Source organism: Rhinopithecus roxellana, chromosome 3 (assembly GCF_007565055.1).
Source record: "Rhinopithecus roxellana isolate Shanxi Qingling chromosome 3, ASM756505v1, whole genome shotgun sequence".
NCBI lineage: Eukaryota > Metazoa > Chordata > Mammalia > Primates > Cercopithecidae > Rhinopithecus > Rhinopithecus roxellana.
The window spans coordinates 96,612,334-96,633,497 of NC_044551.1; the positions used below are offsets into that span (position 1 = coordinate 96,612,334).

General features: G+C 40.8%; 1 pseudogene; it reads right to left on the bottom strand.

Annotated features, from left to right (window-relative positions):
* Positions 1 to 8,731: 8,731 nt before the first annotated feature.
* LOC104670748 lies at positions 8,732 to 10,307 on the bottom strand (annotated as a pseudogene).
* Between the last annotated feature and the right edge of the window lie 10,857 nt (positions 10,308 to 21,164).

Here is a 21,164-nt window from a genome sequence, read left to right on the forward strand (position 1 = left end):
GCTGGGGGCGCCTCACAATTATAGCAGAAGGCGAAAGGCACATCTTACATGGTGGCAGGCAAAAGGAAAAATGAGAGCCAAGTGAAAGGGGCAACCCCTTATAAAACCATCAGATCTTGTTAGATTTATTCACTGCCACAAGAACAGTATGGGGGAAACCACCCCCATGATTCAATTATCTCCCACCAGGTTCCTCCCACAACATATAGGAATTATGAGAGCTACAATTTGAGATGACACTTGGGTGGGGACACAACCAAACCATATCAGATGGAGTCTCAACTTGTTACCCAGGTTGCAGTGCAGTGGCATGATCTCAGCTCACTGCAACCTCCTGCCTTCTGGATTCAAGTGATTTTCCTGCCTCAGTCTCCTGAGTAGCTGGGATTACAGGCATGTGCCACTACCCAGCTAATTTTTGTATTTTAAGTAGAGATGGGGTTTACCATGTTAGCCAGGCTGGTCTTGAAATCCTGACCTCAGATGATCGGCTTGCCTCAGTCTCCCGAAGTGCTGGGATTACAGGTGTGAGTCACCATGCCCAGCCTCTCTGCCCATGTTTTAAAAGTTGGGTTATTTTTCTTTTTGCTGTTGAGGTAAAAGAGTTATTTACATATTCTGATACAAGTCCCTCATTAGTATATGATTTGCAAATGTTTTCTCCCATTCTGTGGGTCATCTTTTCACTTTCTACACTGTGTAAAGACTGTTTTCGAAGGCAGTCTTTCTCTGATTCTTCCCAATCCTTTCCTCAGCAACTCTCCAAGGGTTTGTTAATATTAACATAGTGAGAATTTCAATATCTGTGCTCTGAGTAGCTCATTATAAAACAGGGAAGTCATTTCACTACATAAACATTGGGAAATACCATATGAAACAAAACTCTTAGTTTCTCTCTGGTAAAATACTTGTTTATGAAACTGGATGACACAGCATAAGTGACATCTGTACCTGCAGAAGAGGCATGCCCCCAGCGCTGCACCTTTCTCATTATATTGAGCCTACTTTCTTCTCAATAAAACAAACTGTGCTTGAAAATGATAGTCGGAAAAAAAGTAAATGGAAGCACAGAACTGTTTTCTACCCTAACAGGTATTAAGCTCCTGTTTTCAAAATCTGTTATTTTGTAAGAAAATGTATTCCTTTCACACAGAGAGAAATTAAATTATTTTTAAAATGGAAACTATTACCTTCTACAAGAACTTTTCCCCCTTAGTGAAAAGCAGAATTAAAAAAATCACTAGTGAGTTAACCAAGATCAGATTTATTGTCTTAAAGCATTCCCATACAGTATTTACCTAGCACCTACATTAAGTTGAAAAATATCTTCTAATTCTCGTAATGCTAAGCTGAAAATATATCTCCCCTATACTGGCTGTTCTCTACTGTGGGCTTAAGGGAATGTTCTTCCTGCTAAAAACAAAAATTGGTATCAATGTAATTGAAGAATTATTTAAACTTCTTTTGTTTTGTTTTGTTTTTTGATGGAGTTTCCCTCTGTTGCCCAGGTTACACAGTGCAGTGGCATGATCACAGCTCACTGCAATCTCGACCTCCGAGGCTTAGGTGATCCTCCTACCTCAGCCTCCCAAGTAGCTGGGACTACAAGTACATAGCACCACACCCGGCTAATTTTTGTATTTTTAGTAGAAATAGGGTTTCACCTTGTTGGCCAGGCTGGTCTTGAACTCCTGACCTCAAGTGATCCACCCTCCTCAGCCTCCCAAAGTGCTGGGATTACAGGCATAAGCCACCGTGTCCAGCCTTAAACATTTAATATTAAGATTTTAATTTGTTCCAAAGAAAAGATAAATAATATTAGTATTTTCCAAATGGTTATTGGACAGAAATGATTTTCAAATGGTTACTTTATTAGACAGAAATGATAGTGATATAATAGTTCATGGACCATTTCATTTACAAAGATCTGAAATTCCCATTCAATATTTAAAACTTTAAATTATTTTGCCCTAGTTTATTACAGTCAAAACAGCATCATCTGAAGTACTTTTTATATTTTATCCAAATAATTCCTGGATACGTTTATTTTTTAAAAATAAATACATAGTGGAAGTCAGAAGACCTGAGTTCTATTTTTGATATCACTAGAAGATAATTGAACCGCTGCTCTGGTTTTCTCTCTCTCTCTCTCTCTCTTTTTTTTTTTTTTTTTTTTTTTTAGACAGAGTCTCACTGTGTCGCCCAGACTGGAGTGCAGTGGTGCAGTCTCGGCTCACTGCAACCTCCGCCTCCCAGGTTCAAGTGATTCTCCTGCCTTAGCCTCCTGAGTAGCTGGGACTACAGGTGCCTGCCACTATGCCTGGCTAACTTCTATATTTTTAGTAGAGGCAGGGTTTCACCATGTTGACCAGGCTGGTCTCGAACTCCTGACCTCAAATGATTCACCCACCTCAGCCTCCCAAAGTGCTGGGATTGCAGGCGTGAGCCACTGCACCTCGTCTAATTTTCTGTCTCTTGAGGATGCTACATGAAGGATTAAATAAAGCTGGCCTTGAGCTTTTCTCTGGTGGTATCACCAGAATCACCATTTTTGCTTTTGTTTTGCTGTATGTGTTTTGTTAGTTTAACCATGATTCATTACTGGGTTATGAGAATTGACAGTCTTCAACAAAAACCTTTATATAACAGGGTAAGAGAAAGACAGGTTTAAGAGGTTTCTTTAGTTGCTACTTTTGTCATTACCCTGCCATACATTATTTCAGATAGGAGAGCATTTCAGAAGCATGGGCTCTGCCAGCCTTCATCTCTTATTTGTCAAAAATCTTAGAGGAGGCACCACAGCTGACCATGTTTACCTGGTCTTCACAAAGCTTTTGGGAAACTCACTAGCAATTATTATGACACCTGGGGAAAAAAATTCCTATCAACTGCGTGGTCTCCATAACTTCACACTGCTGGGATGTCTCCAAGGATAATAGTCATAAAGACACTCTGAAATTTTTACAGAGCTAACTTTCATTAAAAGAAAAAGGAGGAAATAGGCCAGGCATGGTGGCTCACACCTGTAATCAGCACTTTGGGACATGGAAGCGGGCAGATCACGAGGTCAAGAGATGGAGACCATCCTGGCCAACATGGTGAAACCCCATCTCTACTAAAAATACAAAAATTAGCTGGGCGTGGTGGCGCATGCCTGTCGTCCCAGCTACTCAGGAGGCTGAGGCAGGAGAACTGCTTCAACCTGGGAGGCGGAGGTTGCAGTGAGCTGAGATTACGCCACTGCACTCCAACCTGGCAACAGAGCGAGACTCTGTCTCAAAAAAAAAAATTAAATAAAACTCAAACTCCAGCTAAAAGAAAACAAAACAAAACCCCAAAGAACAAGGAGGAAATTAAACTTCAATAAATTTTTATTAATTTCAAATGAAGCAAGCAAACATTTACTAGTTACTTACTGCATGCCGGGAACTGGGCTAGATGTGGGGATGTAAAGATGAATGATACAGTCTGCACTCAAGGGGAGATCACATTATAATAGGAGGCCTAATGAAAAACAAACACTAATAAAGCAATTTTATACCAGTCTACATTGGGAACCAATGGAGATGGGAAAAAAGTCAGTCCTCATAGGCAACTGGGGAGTGGTAGAAGTTAGAGTTTAAAAGATAGCCTGGCACTTTGGGAGGTGGAGGCGGGCAGATTACCTGAGGTCAGGAGTTCGAGACCAGCCTGGCCAACATGGTGAAACCTTGTCTCTATTAAAACTGCAAGAATTAGCCGGGCATGGTGGCACACACCTGTAATCCCAGCTACTTGGGAGGCTGAGGCAGGAGAACTGCTTGAGCCTGGAGGTGGAGGTTGCAGTGAACTGAGATCGTGCTACTGTACTCCAACCTGGCCTGACCGACAGAGCAAAACTCTGTCTCAAAAAAAAAAAAAAAAAAAAAAAAGCCTGTACCAAATTGTGAAGAGCATTACTAATAGTGAATGGGGAACAGTCATTTGAATTTGAAAGAATGACTTCAGTGGGAATTATGGGAGATAGAATGAGATAAAATGAGAGGGGTGTGTGTGCTGTGGTGGTTGGTCACATGGTGTGTGTGCACTGTGGTGGTTTGTCACATGGGGTGTGTGAGCTGTGGTGGTTTGTCACATGGTTGTGTGCTGTGGCGGTTTGTCACATGGTGTGTGTGTGCTGTGGTGGTTTGTCACATGGTGTGTGAGCTGTGGTGGTTTGTCACATGGGGTGTGTGAGCTGTGGCGGTTTGTCACATGGTGTGTGAGCTGTGGTTGTCACATAGGGGTGTGTGAGCTGTGGCCGTTTGTCACATGGGGGTGTGTGTGCTGTGGCGGTTTGTCACATAGGTGTTTGTGTGTGCTGTGGTGGTTTGTCATATATAGGTGTGTGTGAGCTGTGGTGGTTTGTCACACGCCATGTGTGACACAGTACACACACACCCCTATGTGACAAACAGCCATAGCTCACACACCCCATGTGAAAAACCGCCACAGCACACACACCCCTATGTGAAAAACCGCCACAGCACACACACCCCCATGTGACAAACCACCACAGCACACACACACACCTATGTAACAAACCTGTGCATTCTGCACATGTATCCTGGAACTCAAAGTAAAAACAACAACAACAACAACAACAAACAAAATATCTGTCACTCACTATCCCTTTATTCTCCTTCATTTTTTTTCCACTGAACTTGACACACACACACATACACACACACAATTTCTTTTCTATTTCACTAGAATATAAGATCCATGAGGAAAGGGATTTTGCTTTGTTTACTGTTGGATCCCCAGGACCTACTATAAGAAAAAATATTTTTGAAGGGATGCATGAAATGACTAGCTTAAGAGAGTAAGTGGATGGCAATATGATCAACTAAAATAGAAAATATAGAAAGGAAGGTAGACTTGCAAGAATAGGTGATAGATTCTTTTTGAGACATGATGATTTTGAGGTCCCACTGTGAATATATGGTTTGGAACTTGTAGAGACGCTGGGGTTGGAGATTAATATTTGAAAGTCATGGGTGCTTAGGTATCAGCAAAAGAATGAATTTTGAATCAAGGGGACATGATAAACTGTGTGGATCTTAGAGAGCTGCATGAGAAATAGTTTGGTGTGACTCCTGGCCATTAGAACTGCATTCTTCATTATCTGCCTCCACTCCATGGGATTTGTAGGTAATGCTTTACCGCTGGTAAGGCCTTGGGGAATGCTGTTCCTGCAGCTATGCCTAATATACTTTGTCTTGTTCAGCTGAAAAACTCCAGTTTGCTGTAAAGGTGACAACTTATATATACATTCTCAATTGTTTACACAGTTTTCATATTCTTTGCTGAGGATTTCTGCTCTTCCACAAGCCACTTGAAATAACTACTCTTTAAACACACACATACACACACCCATGGCAAGTCATGTGATAAACCTTGAAAGTCACAATGAATACAACAGGAATAAGTAATTTGAAATCTCAAGAGAGATTCAATGGAAACAAACATGTTCCATAGTTCAGTATTTAAGACTGTTAGCAGGAAGCCATGATTTGCCTTGTTTTTGAGTATTAACTAGTAGAGCTCATACTTTTTGTTCTTCAAAATGACAAGTGCAAAGTGGTTTTGTAATAAGCACAACCCACGCCAGCTTCCATCTCAAGCCATTTTCCAGTGTTATTTTAGTGAAACATTACCTGGAAGAGCTATCTCTCAATTTGACTGCCATTATGAATGTATCTCGAGTTCTCATTCTTTTCACAGTGATTTCAAAGGTTTTACATATTTCATTAGCAAAACAAACTGTAGTATAATTCACTCCAACTGATTTTTAAGCAAACTGGAGTCTGAATAATACAGTATATTAAATAGCATTGAGAGTTGGATACAGTGAATATCAAGCATACTATCCATTGCATCATATTTGTTATAGTCTAAGACTAGTTGCTATAGGCTAAGACTAGTTGCTATAGGCTAAGACTCATCTGTCAAGGTTCAAGTTGGATAAATTATGTTATTCAGTTACTACATATGTTCATTATATTTCATTTAAAATGTGATTTTTTTATATGACTATTCCTTTCAAGAAATGTTACCACTTGCCCGGGCACGGTGGCTCACGCCTGTAATCCCAGCACTTTGGGAGGCCAAGGCGGGTGGATCACGAGGTCAGGAGATCGGGACCATCCTGGCTAACACAGTGAAACCCCCATCTCCACTGAAAATACAAAAAATTAGCTGGGCATGGTGGCGGGCACCTGTAGTCCCAGCTACTACGGAGGCTGAGGCAGGAGAATGACGTGAACCTGGGAGGCAGAGCTTGCAGTGAGCCAAGATCGTGCCACTGCACTCCAGCCTGGGGTATGGTGAGAGACTCCACCTCAAAAATAAAAATAAAAATAAAAATAAAAAAAGAAATGTTACCACTTCAGGAGAGCCACCTCTGTACTTAGAGCAGTAGTTCTGAGCATTATACAAATGTCAGTTACAATGTTAGACACTTTCAGACTGCTTCCCTCGACTGCCCTGCAGCCTTTTAAAGTTTTTAAATTTTTGGTAGAGTCAGGGTCTTGCCATGTTGTCTAGGCTGATCTGAAACTCCTGGGCTCAAGCAATCCTCCTGCCTTGAGTTCCCAAAGTGCTGGGATTATAGGCATGAACCCCTGCGCCCAGCCTCTTTCCGTCTGAAGGTTTCACCCACTTTCCAGACCGAGCCTTCTCTACCATCTTTGTCAGGCTGGCTGAAATCTGAGTAGAATGCCCAGGCTTGAAAAGGGATAATCTGACTTCTTTTCCAATTCACATGCCCTATGTACTGCATCACACCCCAACTCTGGGCTTGGATGAAACACTGCATACACCATGCAGAATTGAATTTGGCCTCCTGAGTGGCTGCTGAAGGACTTGATGACACTACTCAAAAATGTGGATGAGATAGCTTTCTGTGGGGAGACCCTTGATTAATAGGAACTAGGAAATAGAGGGAGGCAGGCAGCAAGATTCTCTCTCCCATGGAAACTCTGAGATGCAGTTCTTCCTTGCAGCCCTTCTGGAGAACTCTCATGTGCTAGGCAGCACATGTGGCTGAATGACCTTCTGTATTTGTGTGTGTGTTTTCTGAAGTTTTGGATGAAGTGGTAGCCAACACAGTAGCACATTGTGTCACTTTGCTTCACCTCTTTTCCTTGCCTCAAATCTCTTTTTTCTCTCACTCTTTGTTCTGGGTTTTCACCTCTCAAAGTATAATGCTCTGTTTTCTAGAGGACTGCATTAAGATTATGACCATTCAAAAAATGAAGAAGACAATCTTTTTTTTGAGACAGAGTTTCGCTCTTGTTGCCCAGGCTGGAGTGCAATGGCGCGATCTCGGCTCACTGCAACCTTCGCCTCCCAGGTTCAAGCAATTCTTCTGTCTCAGCCTCCCAAGTAGCTGGGATTACAGGCATGTGCCACCACGCCCGGCTAACTTTGTATTTTTATTAGAGATGATGTTTCTCCATGTTGGTCAAGTTGGTCTCGAACTCCTGACCTCAGGTGATCCACCTGCCTTGGCCTCCCAAAGTGCTGGGATTGCAGACGTGAGCCACCATGCCCAGCCAAATAAAGTAATCTTTAAAAAAATTTTTTTAAAAATATATTTAGGGGACAAAAGTGCAGATTTTGCATAGTAGTGAAGTCTGGGATTTTAGTGTACCCATTACCTGAATAGTGAACATTGTGCTCAGTAGGTGATTTATCAACCCTCATTCCCCTCCCACACTCCCACCTTGTGCAGTCTTCAGTGTCTATTATTCTACTCTGTGTGTCCATGTGTTCCTACTGTTTAGCTCCCACTTACAAGTGAGAACATGCAATATTTGACATTCTGAGTTATTTCAGTTAGGATAATGGCCTCCAGTTCTATCCATGTTGCTGCAAAAGATATGACTTCATTCTTTTTTAGGGCTGAGTAGTATTCCATGATGAGTGTGTGTGTGTGTGTATACATATTATTTATCCAGTCTTCAGCTGATGGACACTTACTTTAATTATGTATCTTTGCTATTGTGAATAGTGCTGTGATAAACATATGAGTGCAAGTATCTTTTTGATATGTTGATTTCTGTCCCTTCAGATATATACCTACTGGTGAGATTGCTGGGTCAAATGGTAGTTCTATTTTAGTTATTTGAGAAATCCCCATATTGTTTTCCGTAAAGGTTGTGCTAATTTACATTCCCACCAACAATGCATAAAGCATTCCTTTGTCTCCACATCTTTGCCAACATCTGTTGTTTTCTGACATTTTAATAATAGCCATTCTGGTGGCATAAGATGGGATCTCATTATGATTTTAATTTGCATTTCTCTGATGATTAGTGATGTTGAGCATTTTTTCATATGTTTGTTGGTCACTTGCATGTTTTCTTTTGAGAAATGTCTGTTCCTGTCCTTTGCCCATTTTTTTCAAGGAATATTTAATAATAACGTAGGTAACATATGTTTATCTAACAGGAATTTTATGTCACTGCCGTTAAATCACTGGATGAAATACCTGCTTTATGTGCATATACTTCAGTGCAATTTAAAAAAATACTGTAATTATAAGTTCAGAACTTCTGAATTTCAACAGATGCTAGTGTTCTCTCCTTTTTTCATATGGGAAAATTCCTCTGAAAATCATTTGAAGCTTGGACAAAAATTCCACAGCTGTATTCCTCAGGATCACTTTGCAGAGTCTTCAAGATTCAGATACAGGGGAAGCTTCGATTCAACCTTTTAGAGAAGACATTCCAGCTCACATGATCTCATCAACCAAGAGAATATGGGTGGCAATCACAGTGCAGGAGTGAAGAAGCTGTTTCTTTACACAATGGTTATCCCATATGCCTACTTCTGCTGCTACCATTGGCTCACCTGTGTCCAGGTCCACACCCACAAGCTGACCTGATTCTGAACATTCTGCTTGAATTTTAACTAATATTTCCTGAAGGTCAAAACCAGAGTTCTGAGCAAGAACCTTTGGAATAATGAGCAACACATCAGCAAATGCTTGGACTCCAAGCTGTGCCCTGCCCTTTACACTGGGCTTGTATTTAATCAGGGCTTCTGCCATTGCCACTTCCACAGCATTAGCACCTGGAAACACACAGCCCTCATCAATAGCATTTTTGACAGCCCTCAAGCCATCCCTTACTGCATCTTTTGAGCTGAATGAGTGTGTGCTTATTTGGTCCTTTGATCAATAACGTGACAGAGCAAGTTTTGTTACATTTCTCAATAAAGGTGCACTTCTCTTCTCCCAATGTATGTTTGTATACAAGTCCTGCATGTCCCAAGCAATCAGGATTTAGGTTGTCAAAAGAATTCAGGGCTACCTCACCACAAGCAAGAGTCAGCCTCTCTCTATATTTCTCCTTTTATCTCTGTGCAGAGTGACTATGCCTTCTTTTGCAAGAGCATCTAAGGAAAAGAGGTCAATTCCCTCTTGATTAATAACAACAAATCCTTTATCTGAATCACCACAGACTTTCTTTTTCAGTTCTATTTTTTTTAACTCTTATCTTCAATGAATTTTCTTTCAGCTTTTATGAGTTTTTGTCTCCTTCTGCATTCTTGTAAAAAAAAGCCGGAATTCACTTCTGTTTTTTCATATTCTAATGACACATTACACTTAAGAATGTATACATCCTCCACCGTTTTCTTCTTATCAAGATGCTGTGCTCCGTGGTCAAAACAAGCCCTCTGATTAAGCTTGTATCAGTTTCAGATTTATGTTTCATCTCCATGATCACAACCATGAAGAGATCAATAGGTTCATCTTGTCTTTTAATGGCCAAAATGGAGTTCACTACAGCCTCAGCATGAACTTTTGTGCCAAGAGATGTTCTGGCCACATTTATAAGTGTTTCCCTGTCCATCTCTTTCCTTACTTTGACTTCTTCCAAAAACTGAAGGGCCTTTTCCTTTGCAGCTTCAAATCCTCCAGTGATTATTCTGGGATGAAGGCCTTCAGAAATGTAGAGATCTGCCTGTTTCAGTAGCTCTTCAATGATTAGGCCATTGGAAGTTGTACTATCACTAGTTATATCATCCTGGGCTGTTGCTACCTTTGCTATTAAGGAAGCTGTTGCATGTTGAATTTGCATTTCGTGAAGCAGCACATTGCCATCTTTAGTAAGCTTGATGTCTCCAGCGCCAGAAACAAGCATCTTCATGGTGCCCTTGGGCCCCAGGTTGGTCTTCAGCACATCCTGCAGACCCCACGTAACGCTGATGTTGACCACTAGCACCGCCTCTGTTCGGGCCACCTCAGCCTTGGGGTTTAGGGTCTTCACCACCGCCATAGCTGCTGCAGTGGAGGAAAAGGAAGCCATGTGGCACAGAGAGCCCAGAGCCAGTGCGGCTCTTTTTTTAAATGGGGTTACTTTCTTCTAGGATTTTTAGTTTCTGCTCTTGTGTTTGGGTGTTTAATCCAACTTCAGTTACTAATTTTTGCATATGGTGAGATATATGGCTCCAGTTTCATTCTTCTATATGTGGCTATCCAGTCTCCTCAGCGCCAGTTATTGAACAGGGTGTCCTTTCCCCAGCGTATTTTTTTGTTGACTTTGTCAAAGATCAGTTGGTTGTAAGTATGTGGCTTTATTTCTGGGTTATCTATTCTGCTCCATTGATCTATGTGTTTATTTTTTATACCATACTATGCTGTTTTTTTACTACAGCCTTGTTATATAATTTGAAGTCAGGTAATGTCATACCTCCAGCTTTGTTTATTTTGTTTTTGTTTTTGTTTTTTTGAGATGGAGTCTCACTCATTGCCAGGGCTGGAGTGCAATGGTGCAATCTCAGCTCACTGCAACCTTCGCCTCCTGGGTTCAAGTGATTCTTGTGCCTCAGCCTTCTGAGTAGCTGGGATTACAGGCACCTGCCATCACAGCCGGCTATTTTTTTTTTTTTTTTTTTTTTTTTTGTATTTTTAGTAGAGATGAGGTTTCACCATGTTGGCCAGGTTGATTTCAACCTCCTGACCTCAGGTGATCCACTCACCTTGGCCTCCCAAAAAGTCCTGGGATTACAGTCGTGAGCTACCACACCTGGCCACACCCGGCTAATTTTTGTATTTTTCGTAGAGATGGGGTTTCACCATGTTGGTAGGCCTGATGTCAGGTGATCCGCCTGCCTGGACTTCCCAAAGTGCTGGGATTACAGGAGTGAGCCACCACGCCTGGATCAGCTTTGTTCTTTTTTCTTAGGATTGGCTTGGCTGTTCAGGCTCTTTTTTTGATTCCATATGAATTTTTAGGGTAGTTTTCTCTTTCTTTTTTTTTTTTTTTTTTTTAGTTTTTTCTAATTCTGTGAAAAATGTATGTTGGTAATTTGATAGGGAATGCAGTGAATCCGTAGATTGCATTGGGTAGTACAGTCCTTTTTTTTTTTTTTTTTTTTTTGAGACAGAGTCTCTCTGTCGTCCAGGCTGGAGTGCAGTGGTGTGATCTGGGATCACAACAGGCTCCGTCCGCCTCTTGGGTTCACGCCATTCTCCTGCCTCAGCCTCCCAAGTAGCTGGGACTAGAGGCACCCGCCACCAAGCCTGGCTAATTTTTTGTATTTTTTGTAGAGACGGGGTTTCACTGTGTTAGCCAGGTAGTACAGTCATTTTAATGATATTGATTCTTCTAATCTATGAGCATGGGATATTTTTCCATTTGTTTGTGTCATCTACAATTTCATTTATTAGTATTTCATAGTTCTCCTTATAGGAATTATTCCCCTCACTTGTTAAATATATTCCTAGGTATTTTATTTTGTTGTAGCTATTGTAAATAGAAATTGCCTCCTTAATTTGGTCCTCAGCTAAATCATTGATGTAGACAAACACTACTGATTTGTGTACATTAATTTTGTATCCTGAAGCTTTACTGATTCATTTATCAAATCTAAGAGTTTTTTGGTGAAGTCTTTAGGGTTTTCTAGATATAAAATCATATCATCAGGCCAGGTGTGGTGGCTTACACCTGTAATCCTAGCACTTTAGGAGGCCGAGGCTGGTGGATCACCTGAGGTCAGGAGTTTGAGATCAGCCTGGCTAACATGGTTAAATCCTGTCTCTCCTAAAAATACAAAAATTAGCCAGGCGTTGTGGCTGGTGCTTGTAATCCCAGTTACTTGAGAGGCTGAGGCAGGAGAATTGCTTGAGCCTGGGAGGCGGAGGTTGCAGTGAGTCGAGATCACACCACTGCACTCCAGCCTGGGTGACAGGTGAGACTCCATCTCGAAAAGAAAAAAAAAAAAACAAAATAAAAACCATATCATCAGTAAATAGGAATTAATTTGACTTCCTCTTTTCCAAATTGGATGCCTTTTTAAAAAATTCTCTTCCCTGATGCTCTGGCAAGGACTTACAGTACTCTATTGAATAAGATTTGGTGAAAGAGGATATCCCTGTCTTGTTCCAGTTCTTAGAGGGAATGCTTTCAAGTTTTCCCTGTTAAGTATGATGCCAGCTATAAGTTTGTTATATACTGCCTTTATTAAGGTGAGGTATGCTCCTTCTATGCCTAGTTTGTTGAGGATTTTTATCATGAAGTGATGTTGCATTTTATCAAATGCTTTTTCTGTATCTATTGAGATGATCATTTGGTATTTGTCCATTCTGTTTATGTGATGTATCACATTTATTGATTTGCATGTTTGAACCATCCCTGCATCCCTGGGATAAATTCTGCCTAATCCTGGTGTATTATCTTTTTGATGTGGTGTTGGATTCGATTTGCTGGTATTTTGTTGAGAGTTTTTTTTCCGTCTAATTTCATCAGGGATATTGGTCTGTAGCTCTTCTTTTATTGTGTCCTTGCCCGTTTCTTCATATCAGAGCGATACTGGCCTCATGGAATGAGCTAGGGAGAATTCTTTCCTCCTTTTTTGGAATAGTTTCATGAGGATTGGTATTAACTCCCCTTGGTATTTATCTTTGTGTGTTTGGTAGAATTTGGCTCAGCAATAAAAATCTTACCCCCCTCCCCGCAGAAAAGCCCCAAACCAGATGGTGAATCCATCTGGGATGGGGGGAGATTTTTTATTACTGATTCAATCTCGTTACTCATTATTGGTATGTTTAGGGTTTTTTTTTTTTTCCTTTTTTATTTTAAAATTTATGTGGGTACATAGTAGGTGTCTATATTTATGGGATACATGAGAGGTTTTGATACAGGCATGCAATGTGAAATAAGTACATCATGGGGAATGGGGTATCCATCCCCTCAAGCATTTATCCTTTGAGTTACAAATAATCCAATTACACTCTTTTAAGTTGTTTTAATATTCAGGAATTTTATTTCTTCCTGGTTCAATCTCGGGAGGTTGCTTGTTTCCAGGAATTTATCCACTGGAAAAGAATTTTTTTTTTTTTAAACGGAGTTTTGCTCTTGATGTCCAAGGTGGAGTGCAATGGCGCAATCTTGACTCACTGCAACCTCCGCCTCCCGGGTTCAAGCGATTCTCCTGCCTCAGCCTGCTGAGTAGCTGGGATTACATGTGAGTGTCACCATGCCCTGCTATTTTTTTGTATTTTTAGTAGAAACGGGGTTTCACCACGTTAGCCAGGCTGGTCTCAAACTCCTGGCCTCAGATGATCTGCCTGCCTCGGCCTCCCAAAGTGCTAAGATTACAGATGTGAGCCACTGTGCCTGGCCAAGAAAATCTTAAATGTGGTCTGGTGATCCTTCAGTGGATCTGTGAGGTCAAAACCAATGTCTTAATAATACTAAATTTATTTGTCTTATTCACTCTCAATCTCTCAGGAATATATTGTGGAGTTTTCCAGAATGTGATATTGCAGCTGTTTGAATACAGAAGCAGATCTGAAAAATCTAGCTTCATTCTATTAAGGCAGACATTAAAGAAACTTGCAGAAGTTGAAACAATGTTACTTTTCTCACCACTTTTCAGTTTTGGAAAGGATAGGTTGTTACTCACAGTTCCCAGAAGGAAGGAGCACACACTACAGCATTCAGGGCCACAAGAGGAAGAACCAAGGTCAGCTGGGAGGCAGGAGTGAGGGGAAAGCATGGGCAAGAGCCTTGATTGTGATGTGTGCATTCTGGAATGGGTGAGAAAGGGTAAGCAGGCTAAGAATCAGCTAATTTGAATAATTTCAGCTGGCTCCAGGGTTGTCTCAAGAGTGGTCTGGTACCTGGCCCTCAGGTGATTAGGACATGGGAGGAGTGCTCTGAAGTTTAGTAGCCCTGGTGAGAGTCTGAGAAAGGGAGCACCTGGGGGTATGGGTTTTCGATTGGATGGTTTGCATATACAAAGTATGGTCACAGGATAGTTGTTTTCCATCTCTAGGAATAATTAGCTACCTCTGGGAGGGGTAGCCTCTGACTGGTCAGCAAGGCCCCAGACACCAAGCATACAAATAATACAGAAATTGGCCGGGCATGGTGGCTCATGCCTGTAATCCCAGCACTATGGGAGGCAGAGGCGGGTGGATCACGAGGTTAAGAGATAGAGACCATCCTGGCCAACATGGTGAAACCCCGTCTCTACTACAAATACAAAATTTAGCTGGGCATGGTGGTGGGTGCCTGTAGTCCCAGCTACTCAAGAGGCTGAGGCAGAAGAATCACTTGAACCCGGGAGGCGGAGGTTGCAGTGAGTTGAGATTGCACCACTGCACTCCAGCCTGGCAACAGAGTGAGACTCTGTCTAAAAAAAAAAAAAAAAAAAAAAAAAAAAAAAAAAAAGTAAGAATACGGAAATTAAGAAAATATAATTAATACAAGTCCTTAATAATTTTTAAGAGTATAAAGAATGTAGGGATGTTCTGAGACTAAAATGCTTGTGAGCTTCTGGGCTAGGTTATGCACTAACAGAGGCGCCCCAAATCCCAGTGGCCTAACATGGCAAAGAGGTTTTTTCTTTTCTCATGCAAAGTCTTCACACTTCTGAAAGGCAGTATAAAAAATATTTTAACATAAAAAAAAAAAAAGGCCATAATGTCAGAACAAAGGAAAATCATTTTAATTACTTTAGCTTAATGACAAATTCTGTTATGATTTTTCTTTTTTCTTCATAAATTAGTGAAATTTCAGCACTACTTAGGAAGAGTTCAGGGACTTGTGCTTGGCAGTTTCTGACGTCTAGGACAATTATGGATAGAAACGATATGAAAGGAAGAAAAGACTTTGTTAATGCTGAGAGAACTTAGAGAGTGGGAGGCTGAAGATACTGGGAAAAAAAGCACGCAGTGGAAACCCTGGGGGATGTGAAGGGAAAGAGGGGGGATGGTCTAAAATAGGAAAGACAGCTCTTCCTCAGAAACTGGCTGCAAAGGAGGATGAGACAGTGCCCTTGAAGATAATTTAGTTGGGGGAAAGAGAAAAGCTAAGAGTTCGCCCTCAATGGCACTGGTTTTCTCTATGACTCACAGGCAAATTCACTGCATAAAGTTAAGAGGGCATTGAACGATGAGGGCTTAAGAGACGCATTGCAGGACTTGCGGAAGGGAGCAGGGCAAGAACATAAGATGATGGAGCAGAATCGAAGGCCCAGCTGAGTTTAGACTTTAAATAGTAATAGCATGAAGCACAGAGTAGCCTAATTTTTCTAACTGTGCTCCTTCCTTCTTCCTGGCTTTTAATAGAGGAGGAATTGGAGGTGGGGATTAGAGAATTGATGCTTATCAAGAGGCAGCGCGGTATGGTGCTTAAGAACATGGCTGTTGAAGCCAGCTGCCTGGGTTAAAATCCTCCTGCCACTTACTTTCTTATTCAGAAAATGGGGCTAATAATAGTCCTTATGGTGTTTTAATGAGGACAGCAGTTGGTTTGAGGATGACACAAATACATGCTGTGGATTGTCCTTCCACATCCCCACTGCTGGGGAGTCAAGGGATCTACCTTGGTTTCTTGGGCGTCTGTGCATGATGGACTCTTGATAAGGGACAAGCCCAGTTCCTCTCCTCTCCTCTCCCTGCCCATTTTCTTTGGTGGTGTGCCCTGCTCAGTCTCTTCATCCTTGGTCCTCATTATCCTCTCTGATTGTGGTGGGTTTTCCCCTATTCTCTTTCCAAACTATTTTCTGGCATAATCTGTAAGCCTTACAGATCAGAACTTTAGTTTTGAGTCTCAGTTACCTATATTAGGAGTAAACTATACTAACTCTGTTTGTATTTTTACTTTAATAATCCTAGCCTACCCATTCACCTGCTGGCTCTCCAGAGACCTCTGGATCACAGAGAAAAGATCACGTATGGATGATGTAAAAGATAAAAGCATAAACATACACTTCAAAAAATCTCTTTTTACTTGTTACCTCTCTTAGTTCTCCTATAGGTAGATGTTCTCTTCCTTCTACATACCCAAGACTGATGCTCAGAGGATTAAAAACCTGCTCAGAGTTGCACAGCCAGTTGCTGGCAGAGTAGCAATTCAATGCAATTCTATGCTGTGCACATACAGCTCAGTAATCCACATTCCCTCAAACAAACAGCTGAACTGGTCCAGGGTTGAGGGGTAGACGGATGGTGGCACTTAGGACAAAGGGGTGAGAGAGTTGTAGGTGTTCATGAGAGTAGCTGCTTACTGTAAGCAGCAAAGGCAAGAGGGTACAGGGTTATGTGCAGAGAGGGACTGACAAACAGGGAGAAAGGGAAGGAGCAAAAGAGCTGCAAGTCACAATGCAATTGATGAACAAATGGGAGAGATGAAAGGAGAGGTGACTTGACAGAGAGTGGAATCCAAAGTTGACTATTTTAAGGGTATTGGTCCACTTCAGGATGATGACAAGTATAGAGTGTAGCCACTGGACTAAGTTGATGAAGAGAAGTTAAAGCCAGTGGTGTGGACATTAAGGATTGTTTTAGTTGTTTGTTTGAGTGAATGTTGAAATTAATAGATCTGTTGCTGAAGTCCTTTATGAATGTTTGAGAGTGATCTTGAAAAGTAGGCAGGGACCAAGGCAGCAGACAGGCGCACAGCTGGTCCAAGGTTGGGGCCTCCCACAAAGTGAAGGGTTTTGGAGGCAGGAAGAATCAGATTTTTTTTTGTTGTTGTTTATTTTGTTTGTTTGTTGTTGTTGTTGTTGTTGTTGTTGTTTTTTGAGACAGAGTCTCCCTCTATTGCCCAGGCTGGAGTGCAGTGCAGTGGTGCAGTCTTGGCTCACTACAACCTCCACCTCTCGGGTTCAAGCGATTCTCCTGCCTCACCCTCACGAGTATCTGGGACTACAGGCCTGCGCCACCATGCCCAGCTAGTTTTTTGGTATATATATATATTTTTTAGTAGAGACGGGGTTTCACCATATTGGCCAGGCTGGTCTGGAACTCCTGACCTCGTGATCCGCCCACCTCGGCCTCCCAAAGTGCTGGGATTACAAGTGTTAGCCACCGCGCCGGGCCGAATCAGTGCTTTTTTTTTTTTTTTTTTTTTTCTTTTTTGAGACGGAGTCTGGCTCTGTCACCCAGGCTGGAGTGCAGTGACGCAATCTCGACTCACTGCAAGTTCCGCCTCCTGGGTTCACACCATTCTCCTGCCTCAGCCTCCCGAGTAGCTGGGGACTACAGGCTCCTGCCACCGCACATGGCTAATTTTTTGTATTTTTAGTAGAGATGGGGTTTCACCGTGTTAGCCAGGATGGTCTCGATCTCCTGACCTCGTGATCCACCTGCCTCAGCCTCCCAAAGTGCTGGAATTACAGGCGTGAGCCACCGTGCCCTGCCTGATTCAGTGTTTTCAATTGCAGTACTTGGCAGTTTTCATATGCGACTTCATCTGGTTCTCCCAGTAATCCAGCAAGATGCACACAGAGCAGGAAATAGACTTTCTCCAAGAAAACCAGCTGTTAAGTAGCAGCATTTGGACTCAGTTCAAGTCTCCTGGCTGGAGTTTGCTGTGAGAGCCTTATTCCTCTACATATTATTCACAGTAGGAAATCAATCCCTTAGAAAGAAAACTTCTTTATAGATTCTTTCTATACAGAAAAGGAAGATTTTTCTACATTCGTTCAGACTGCTAAAAATCTCTAGGCTGTCATGGTGGGGAAGAGCTATTGGGCTGACAGGAACTGGCTCAGGGGACGGTCTTGTGGTGCCACCTAGTGTCCATGATTGGGTTTATCCACAAAGCTTTGACTAAATTACATGAAAAATAACGTAAGGAAATTGCAAGTAGCTGATTAATTTTGCAAGAGAATAGCTATTAAAACACCTAACAGTTTTGTCTCTCTACCAGAAAGATTTCTTATTCTGGCCTCTTGTCTACCCCAAGGACCAGACCAATTCAGTAAGTTACTTTGTTGGATAAAACAAAATATGACCTAGTGAAGTCCAAGGTTACTTAAAATTAACATGTTCCATAAGGTCTTAGACCATTCTGTATAGTGGAAAGAGCACTGGGCTTGGTGCTCTGACCAGTTCAGGTCTTAGTGGGATGGTGTATGAAAGGTGCTTCAAAACTATGAAGCGCTAAGCAAGTGTTGGATATAGTGATAATTTCACAAGCACTGTTCTGGACCTTTGACACACCTCCCTTCTAATCCTTGTATTTATAAGACAGCAGGCACTATCCAGATTTTGCATCAAATAAACTGAGGCTCAGAAATGTTAAATAACTTGCCCAAGGTTACACAGCTATTTTTTTCTCTGCCATACTATATGACCATTATAATACTGACATAAGGAATTAATATTAAATCATGTAACAAAAATTTATTAAGGAGCACTGTATACTATACACTGGGTTAAGAATAAGGTATATAAAGATCAACAAATATTATGGACTGAATGTTTGTGCCCCTCCCCCACCATTCATATGTTTAAGCTCTAACCCCCAATGTGACTGTATTTGGAGATTAGACCTCTAAGGAAAAGCAATTAAGGTTAAATGAGATTGTAAGGGTAGGACTCTAATCCAGTGGGATTACAGTCAGGTCTCTGTATCTGCCGGTTCTACATCTGTGGATTCAACCAACTGAAGATTTTTTTAAATTCAGAAAAAAAAAATTAAAAATAATACAATAAAAAGAAATACAAATAAAAAGTTTAACAACTATTTACATAACATTTACACTACATTAGGTATTATAAGTAATCTAGAGATGATTTAAACTATATGGGAGGATATGCATAGGTTATATGCAAATGCTACATCACTTTATATGAGGAACTGAACATCCTCAGATTTTGGTATTCATGAGGGGTCCTGGAATCAATCCCCCACGGATACTGAGGAACAACTGTATATTCTTATAAGAAGAAAAGTTGGCCAAGCACAGTGGTTCATGCCTGTAATCCTAGTGCTTTGAGAGGCCAAGAGAGTAGGATTTGCTTGAGGCTAGGAGTCTGAGACCAGCCTGGGCAACACGGTGAGACTCTGTCACTACAAGAAATTAAAAAGAAAATTATCTGGGCATGGTGGCATGTGCCTGTAGTCTTAACTACTAAGGAGGCTGAGGCAAGAGGATCGTTTGAGCCCTGGACTTTAAGGCTGTAGTAAACTATGCCACTGCACTCCAGCCTCGGTAGCAGAGCAAGACATTGTCTAAGGAAAAAAAAGAAAAAAAAAAAAGGAAGAACATAGCTGAACAAAGCTGGAGGCATCATATTGCTTGATTTCAAAATATGCTACAGAATGATAGTAATCAAAATCAGCATGCTACTGGCATGAAAACAGACACATAGACCAGTGAACCAGAATAGAGAAACCAGATATAAATGCATACATTTACAGTCAACTCATTTTTGGTACAGGTGCTAAGAACGTACAATTGGGAAAGAAGAGTCTCTATAATAAATGGTAATGGGAAAATGGAATAACCATATGCAGAAGAATAAAACTATATCCCTCTTACCATATACAGAAATAAAATCAAAATAGAGTAAAGACTTACATCTAAGACCTGAAACTATGAAACTACTAGAAGAAAACAATGGGGAAATGCTCCAGGACATTGGTCTGGACAAAGATTTTTTTGTGTAAGACCTCAAAACTACAGGCAACCAAAGCAAAAACAGAATGGGATTACATCAAACTAAAAAGTTTTTGCACGGCAAAGGAAACAATCAACAAAGTGAAGAGTTAGAGACCAGCCTGGGCAACACAAGGAGACCTCGTCTCTACAAAACATAAAAGATTAGCTGGACATGGTGGTGCATGCCTGTGTTCCCAGCTACTCTGGAGGCTGAGGGAGGAGAATCACTTGAGGCCAGGAGTTCAAGACCAGCAGCCTGGGCAACATAAATGAGACCCTGTCAAAAGAAAGAAAGAAAGGAAGAAACAGAGAGAGAGAAAGACAGAGAGAGAATGTGATATATATACACAATGGAATGTTATTCAGCCACAAAAAAGAATGAAATACTGTCATTTGCAGCATCATGAAAAAAAAAACTGGAGGTCATTATGCTAACTGAAATAAGCCAAGCACAGAAAGCCACACATTTCGTGTTCTCAATCATATGTGGCAGATTAAAAAAAGTGGATCTCATGAGGGTAGACTGGTGATTACTAGAGGTTGAGAAGAGTAGGGAGGAGGAGGGATGATGAAATGTTAATTAATGGGTAAAATATATAGTTTGATGGAAGAAAGAAGACATAGTGTCTGATAGAGCAGTAGTTACAATAATCTATATTGTATAGTCCAAAATATCTAAGAGAATTTGAATGTTTCCAGGATAAAAAAAGACAAATATTTAAGGTGATGGGCATCCCAATTACACTGAGTTGATCTTTACTATATGAATGTATTATCACATGTTCCCCAAAATATGTACATTATATATAAAATAAAAATAAAATTTTCTATTAGAAACTTAGTTTTAAAGGATATAATTTCCATTGTATTGTAAATAGGTATTTTAAAATAATCATGACTTATTTCCAATAGAATCTAACACATTAGAAATTCATTATCATTCATAAAAAGCTGTAATTGTACATCATTCCTTTTTCTTATTGAATTATTTCCTTTCTGTTTCCCATTCACAGAATTCTATTTAATGCAATATATTTTTATGTTTGAAAGTCTTTTATTACTTAAATTTACTTGAAAGTTTCATTATAACATTAGCCATAAAAATCTGATCAAAACAGCATATTTAAATGTTGATAATTGTTACATATACTTAGTAAAATTTGATTATATACATCTCTTTCAAAATTTATTGATGAAGGCAGGGAATGGTTGCTCATGCCTACCATCCAAGC